Source organism: Humulus lupulus, chromosome 2, assembly GCF_963169125.1.
Source record: "Humulus lupulus chromosome 2, drHumLupu1.1, whole genome shotgun sequence".
NCBI classification, from domain to species: domain Eukaryota; kingdom Viridiplantae; phylum Streptophyta; class Magnoliopsida; order Rosales; family Cannabaceae; genus Humulus; species Humulus lupulus.
This window is the reverse complement of record NC_084794.1, coordinates 12,811,634-12,819,811: the sequence shown is the minus strand read 5'-3', so window position 1 is coordinate 12,819,811 and position 8,178 is coordinate 12,811,634.

Genomic DNA, 8,178 nt, shown 5'->3' with positions numbered 1-8,178 from the left:
GGAACTAAGTGTTTTAAGGATAAAATACAATGAGGGGTAAAACGGTATTTTGGTCCCATCTCATTATAGACCGTCTATAGAGGATTAAGTGACAATTATGGTTGTAACAATGGATAATTAATAGCGTATTTATATTTGTTAAAGAGCGTTCTATGAATTCAAGAGTGCATTTCTGAGTCTATAGTGGAGTCACGGGGAATAATAAGTTAATAAATTTCTTTGTTAGATTTATGATAACTTATTGGAGCTTGATTTCATAGGCCCATGGTCCCCATTGTACCTTGGATAAAATCATCTAGATAGTCTCAATTAATTGATTTAATTATCAATTAGAATTATCAAAGTTGATCATGTCAATTTTGGATAGTTTCACAGAGTTATGTAATTTAGAAAAGAAAAGATAAATTATGACAGATTTATTAATTAAGATAAATTGGTATCTAAATTAATAAATAAGTTTAAATCAAAGTTTAAATTATAAATAATTAATTTGATAAATGATTTAAATAATTATTTAATTAATTAAATCAATAGAAAATAATACATGCATTAATTTTAAGTCCAATGGACTTATAATCAAATGAGAAAGTTCACGGACCTAAAGCCCATGATAATTTTGACCTAGGGCTACCAATTGGCTATTATTTTATTGATTTTTCAATTAAATTAAATGAACTAATTGAGTATATAAAATGAGTGCTAAGTGAGAGATGAAAGCATAAGTTTGACAAGTCCAAATCAGATTTTCTGAAAGTTTTAGATTCTCTCTAAACACAATTCATTTTCTAAGCCTTTTTATTATTTTCTGTTATTCTCTCTGTATATATCTCATGTGTTGAGAATTACCTACACTAGTCTAGGTGATTCTAAGGATACATTGGAAGACTGTGAAGAAATTAGAATAACGGTTCAGTTTCTTGATAATACTTTGAGACAGAAATGATACAAGAGTTAGAGAAACTGAAGGAATGACTCTTTCATTTCGCTGTGTATACTGTAAGTATTCTTATCTTTGTTTCTCTTTGAATTCAATTTTAGAAACATGTTCTAGGTTATCTCATATTAATTTGTTTAATATTAGATCTACATGGAAATAAATAAAGATGTTGTATAAGTTTTACTAACAAAAGCCCCATGAAAAACTTTCTTGACTTTAGTTTTATAACTTTTTACATATCATTTTTACCTTATTTATTTACATGATTGAGTTATGTAATATGTTACCTATTTTTTTCTTAAATATCAGTTTAAACCTAAGTTAATTAAATTATTAACATGATGATTTATTATATACAAAAGAAAATTAAAAAAAAAACTTGCACTTTTCTTAATAAGATTAAACAACTTTATAATTTTATTATTAATTCATGATTTTTAAGTTATATTTGAGTACTATTGATAATTAATCAATAAATTAAATGGACTAAAATAACTTAATTATGACATTCTTTCCCCTCTCCCAAATTCCAACATTTCCATGAATATAGTTTCTCTTCAAGCATTCTATTCACAACATGAAATGGCATTCCTCCATTTTCGATTGAATATTTTACATGAAGATTTATTGTGTGTTGAAAAAAAGAAGGTTATACTGGTTGGAGATCCTCAACAAGCTTGAAAATTTAAGAACAAAACCTCAAATCAATGGATCTTACCCTAATCACTAAAAGATCTAACAACAACAAGACCATTCAAATCAATAAAAAAAATCATTTTCGAACTAGGATCACACCCTTTAGATTTGGATTTTCTAATAGGGTGACAACACCTAATGACATAAGGTAATTAGAAATATAAAGTGGCAAATGCCACAACAACAAGAAGTATTTGGATAGAGTTAGTCGATGGGCAACATCTCCGTAGCTCAACCTTTGCAGAGTTGAAGTTTCCCTAAACATTGGTGGGTCAAGCTCACACAATGGGGCAACAATGAATGAAGCCTTTTGAGTTCTAGCCTAAGCCAATCATACCAATTTTTCTTCAAGTAAAGATCTAGAAATGATAAGAGTAAACCCACCAAAAGCAAACATACAAATATAGCTTAAGTATAGAACTTCAATCAATTTTTATTTATTCTCTTAAAAGGGAAAAAAATAATGTATGAAATCTCTAATATTATTTTTTGCTCATTAATGAATAAAGAATATAAAAAATTCAATTAAAATCCTATAATCAATAATGAGAATAAACTCGCATTGAGGAAGTTAAGTGTCGTTAGGGATGTTTGTAGGGCTGGTCATCCTACCTTGTATATAAACTTGTCTCGCTCGAATTGTCCTACCTTGTTTAATTATTTAGGCGAGGTGGGGTGAGGCTATGCAAACTAACTTATCATATTATGTTATTTGGGTTGGCCCTAGGCTAGGGTAGGCCAAGCCTAATGTTGGTAATATTGTATTGAGTATTGCTATAAGGCACCTTAGGGTGTCCAATACTGTAGGACATGACATATCGTTATTTGTGCAATATTTAGTAGTAGATTCCACATATATCAATTTAAAATTAATTTAAACTCAAATATATGAGACCTGATATTCATTTTCACCAATAGCGGTATAGAGTGTTAGACACCCTAGGATACTCTTTAACATTTCTCTATTGTATTCTATTAAAAAAAACAAGATTGCTTTGATTAATCACAATATTGTAATTTAAAAGATGTATTAAAGTCTCTTATTAATGATTAATGACAATATTATAATTTTTTTCAAAAGATAAATGTAATTTTCATTATAAAAGTCAATCCAATAAAGTACATAACATTTTCAAATGCTTACAAAACAATTTTAAATGACCAAAAAAGGCTTATTAAGTTACAATATTAGTCAAGATAACATCAACCCCAACAATGGTTAAAAACCCATAACCATTCGAAAATTTATAATAAAATTAAAATTACTATTGGAACCATAACAACGATTAACACGCTTCATGAACACCAACAATGATAGACAGCGAACGATGGAATTGTAATTAAAAGTGTGTATTTATTATTTTGTCAAATTTGACACAATTTTTTAGTACATTATTGAAAATTTTTTTTTTATAAAAATGCTAAAATATAGTATTACCTCACAAATTTAATTGTAAATTGAAAATTTTATGAAAATTAATTTATTTTATTTATAAGTAGATCTTTAATCTTTTTAGGGTAAATAACACTTGAGGTCCCTAATTTATACCAATTGTACCACTTAGGTCTCCATTTTAAATTTTTGAGCATGTTGGTTCCTATTTTCAATTAAATGTTACAATTTAGTCCCTACACCTTATTTACCATTTAAAAAAATTAGTTTATTAAGGGAAAACTATAATTTAGTACTTTTTATTATTTGTTTAATATATTGGTTGTTTGTTTTTCTCAAACTTTAATAGTTTAGAGAAATTCTCAAATGTTAAACCTGAGAGAGGGACCCAGCTGTTTTCGGTACATGGAAAAGTTATAATCCCAAATTTTTAATATGATGGTTTACATTATAGTTATAGGAAACCTCCCACAAATTTTTTAGAATTCTAAATAATTTACTATGTTGAAAATAATGTTCAAATAACATATTGTACGTGCGTGAAACAAGTTGTTTAAACCTCAACCAAGTGTAAAAAATTGAGGTTTACCATTAAAAATTCTACTATTTGGTCATTCACCATTTTTTTCAAGAGTAACACTTGAGAATTTTCCGAAACTGTTCATGTTTGAGAAAAAAAAATTACAGTAATATGTGCTCAAAAATTTAAAATGAGGACCCAAGTGGTACTATTGGTATATAATAAGAACCTCGGTTGCTATTTACCCATTTTTGTAAGAGTATTTACCAAAATTACTACTTTTTGAATTCTTTTTTTCATTTTTACTATCTCTAATTTTTTTTTAGAAAGTTATTTTTGTTAGAAATAATATACTAGAGAAGAACGAGATATACATATTAATATATTTAATTGAAGAACAAAAATACAATATAAAGAATAAAACAAAGCTGAGGCACGCGAAATACGCTTTCCTTAAAGCAAATTTGTCTCATTTACCTGAACGGTACTAGAGGATTCGTGAGCAACCACTTCCCAGGATACAACAGCTATCAAGCAGGACGAATGCACCACTGCGTCTGTTTAGGCGAACTCGAAACAATCCTTACATCTATCACCAGAAAATACTACAGAGACTGAAGAGAGAAAAGACTAAGTGTGTGATACTCTATATCTGTGTGTCCTGAAATGAGAGGAGAAGCCTCATTTTATAGGCTTCATGGAATATCCAACAAATCTGGAATCTTAATTTATGAAAATCAATAGAATTAATCACACTTATTCTGGTAATATCAGCAGCTACCCAAAGTAATTTTCTAATAATCAATCAGAATTAATCACACTTATTCTGGTAATATCAGTTGTTACCCAAAGTGATTTTCTGACAGTCAATCAGAATTAATTACACAATATTTTGATATCTCAATTTTAACCAAAGTGATTTGCCTAAATCAATCAGACCAAATCACACAATATTCAAATAATATCATCTTTAATCAAAGTGATTTGCTGAATCATTACCATTTTAAGCATCAATTTTTTATTCACTCAATTTTTTCCGAACAATTTTTCATTTAGAATTTCATATTTTCAATTATATGGTTTCTCATTGATTTTGTCATACATGAAAGCATCAACCACATCAACTAATGACTAAGATTTTGGTTGATATATTAATTTAATCAATATGTATTTTTGAAACATTTATCATCAACTTTAATTTACTACAAGTACAAACGTGATAGCATCAATTTCATCAAATACATCAGTAAATCTTATAATGTGGCTTTATTTATAAATGACAGCTAAATCGACTTGATTAACTATGTGTTGTTGTTTACAACTTTATCAACCAATTTTCTTGTTTTTTATTGCAGAATCAACCAAATTTTATTTACTTTGTTCTAAAACGAAATTTGAATATTTGGTTTTAGGCATATTGTTCGAATTTAGTCTAGAAGTAAAAACCAATTTAGTAATGTTGGCTAATTTAATTGTTGGTAATGAAGGGAATTGATTTGATCAAATTGAATTATTAAAAAAAAAAAAAATTGTAACTCAAAGTTGTTTTCGATTTAATGATGGAAATTCAAATCTAGATGATTCTTCTCTTGATGTGAAGACTTGAAAAATTGGGTTGATGTAGAGTTAAAGTAGCATAGGTTAATTTTGAGTTTAATTTTTTATCTAATTAATTTCGCGAGATTTTTTTTTCAATTTAATTTGGTTGCAGTTTTTGATTTGGATGTGTCAGGAGCTTGATTTTCGAAGCTCAGATGCTCTAGAAATGAATGTTGCCGGAGTCTTGCATCTCATTTTGGGAGGTCGCCTCCTCTTTTGGTTGATTTAGTGCAAGTCGTATATGTGATTTGTAGATATTTATTAAGAAAAAGATTCATTATTTGATTGTATAAATTAAAAAAAGTATGTTATATATTTATTAATGAAAAAAAACTCTTTAAATTTATTTATTATAGATATAAATATTTAAACTTTTTTCTAAAAATCAATGAACATATTATTTAGAAGAATTTATTTATCTTTTAATGGGGCCACAAAACTCACCTGGGGCCATAGGCAAAATGCTTAGTTGGTGATAGCATCAGTTGGTCCTATTTAATTTATTAGTCTATGTTTATTTCTTTAGTGAATCCAAAGGTAGAAGAAAACGTTATTTAAGATTAAGTTGTCGCTTAATAGTTTTTTTTATATGCATTTATATGGTTGTAACTAATCAATCTCTTTTGTTTTGTAGGTAGTTTATTAGTTTTTCAAGTAGAAACTCTTGTCGTTTGGAGTGACTTATTGTGTTCAAGTTCTTATTTTTAATTGAGAATTTTACATAAAATGACAAAAAACCATTTTTTTAAACTTTTATTTTACTGACACACGAGATTTTAAACATTTTTACTGTTCATTATTTTTTTATTACACTTTTACGAACTCTCCTCTCTGGCTCCAGTGGAGCTCTCGCAGGTGGGAAGCTAGCGGGGCTGTATGGGTTCACGTCGAGGCATGCGCAGATGGAGGGGCTCGCCCGAAGGGACTCTCGGCTCGTGGTTGCGACGAAGCATGTGAGAGGCTCGGCGTCGGCATTTTGGGTGCTGGGTTTGTGGCTTTACGACTGGGATTTCGGAGGCTAGTTTTGTGCGTAGTAAGGCTGGGTGCTTGGAGATCTCGCGACTTGGAGCTAAGATGGGGAGAGGTGAGATATCCTGGGCTTGTGCAGAGGTCTGGGTCAGGTTGTGCTTGCACAGGTGGAATCGTGCATGTGACATGTATGGGTGACAAAGCTCGGAGCTTAGATGGGGTCGCAAATCGCAGGGGTGCTCGGAGCTTGGGATGGGGTGCACCCGGGCTCGATTTTGGGGCTTAGGTAAGGATGAGGCTAGGGGTTCTGGGTTCACGGTTGGTCGGGCAATGAGGGTTGGGTGTAAGTTCTTTGTTTTTTTCAATGTTGTTGTTGTGAGGTTATTGTCGTGTTACATTTAAGTTGCTTTTTTTTATATTGTATTGTCGTGTGTTGCAGTTTTAAAATGTAATGGGTCGCACTGTGTTGTTGTGGGGTTGTTGTTTAGATTTTACGTATAGTTGTTTTCATGTTGATGTTTAGTTGTTTAAGTTTTATATAGTTGTTCAGTTGTTGTGTTGATGTCTATTTGTTGTTTAGTTGTTTTCAGATATATTTTCATTTAAAAAAAAACATGTTAGCAAGCATGCATTGAGTTAATGTTTAGTTGTTGTCTTATTGTTGTTTTTTAATTGTTTCATTGACACCGTATATTTGTTAATATAAAACTTTAAAAAAACGTATTATTGAAAACTTAAGGTTGTATTTTTATATAAAAAAAAGTCTGGGAGCGTAAAATAACACAAAAAAAGTATAAGGGTGTTTGGTTCTTTAACTAAATAATTGTTTTTTGTTTTTAAAAGCTAAAAACTGTTTTTTGAAAACAAATTAGGGGTGTTTGGTGTTGTTTTAAGAAAATAATTTTTAAAAACAAAGTTACAAAAAAAAGAAAATTTTGAGAACAACAAAAAGTTGTTTTATGTTGTTATCAAAATCTTTTTATCTATCTTTTTTTTTCTCACATCACTTTTTTTAACTATTATTATCTAACATCATTTATTGTTACCTTATTTTCTCTCTCATCATTTTCTATCTCCTTATTTTCTCTCTCATCACTTAATATATCATCATCTTTTCTCTCGCCATTTATCTCTCGTCACTTTCTCTCTACCCACTTCTCTCTCTTCACTTTCTTTCTCATCATATTCTCTCTCATTTTTTTTGCATCAATTTCTCTCTTCTCAATTTTTATTTATTCAAAATTTCTCTCCTTAATTTTTATCATTTTTTCTTTCAAATTATTTTATCTCGTTATTTATTACAAACTTTAAAAAAAAAAAATTCTCTTTGTAAATATATTTGTTAATTTTTTATTTAAGATTTAAAAGAAATAAAACTAAAAAAATTATTTTTAGAAAACATTAACCAAACACCTCTTATTTTTTGAAAACTACAAAAACTGTTTTCTGTTCTCATTTCTGAGAACACAACTTTGAAAACAAAAAACAGAAAACAATGTCAAACAGACCCTGTAACGCCCTGGTTACCCCAGAACGGTTACGGTGAACGGTGGACCAGAAATTTGACCCGCTACCCGAGTCTTTTGGTCAAAAACGTGCTCTAAGTGTAATTAACAAGTTAAGGTGAAAAACTACTAAAAAGGAAATGGATATTTTCATTACAAACTGCTCTGCAGAGCTAATCAAAACATTTACAAGTTGTTCTCAGTACAAAACGGTCATTACAGTATCAAATTCACAATCCCGCCAACCTAAGCGGCAAAATAGGGTAAACCCCCTAGTTCCTCTAAGAACGCCTTGGCCGTGGTGGTCAAGTAGCTGCATATGTACACATCACCACCTAAGCTCTCCACTCAAGGCTGGGTGAGCTTTTCTTTCCCTTTACCTGCACCACATAGCACCCATGAGCCAATGCCCAGCAAGAAAACACAGTAAAGCATGATATAATATCAACAATGATCATATAATAATCATCCAGGACTATTAGTCCCAACAAATAGGTGATTATCGCAAGAGTCACTAATACAGGGACAGCACCCTCCAGCCATGTGATGATAAGGTCAC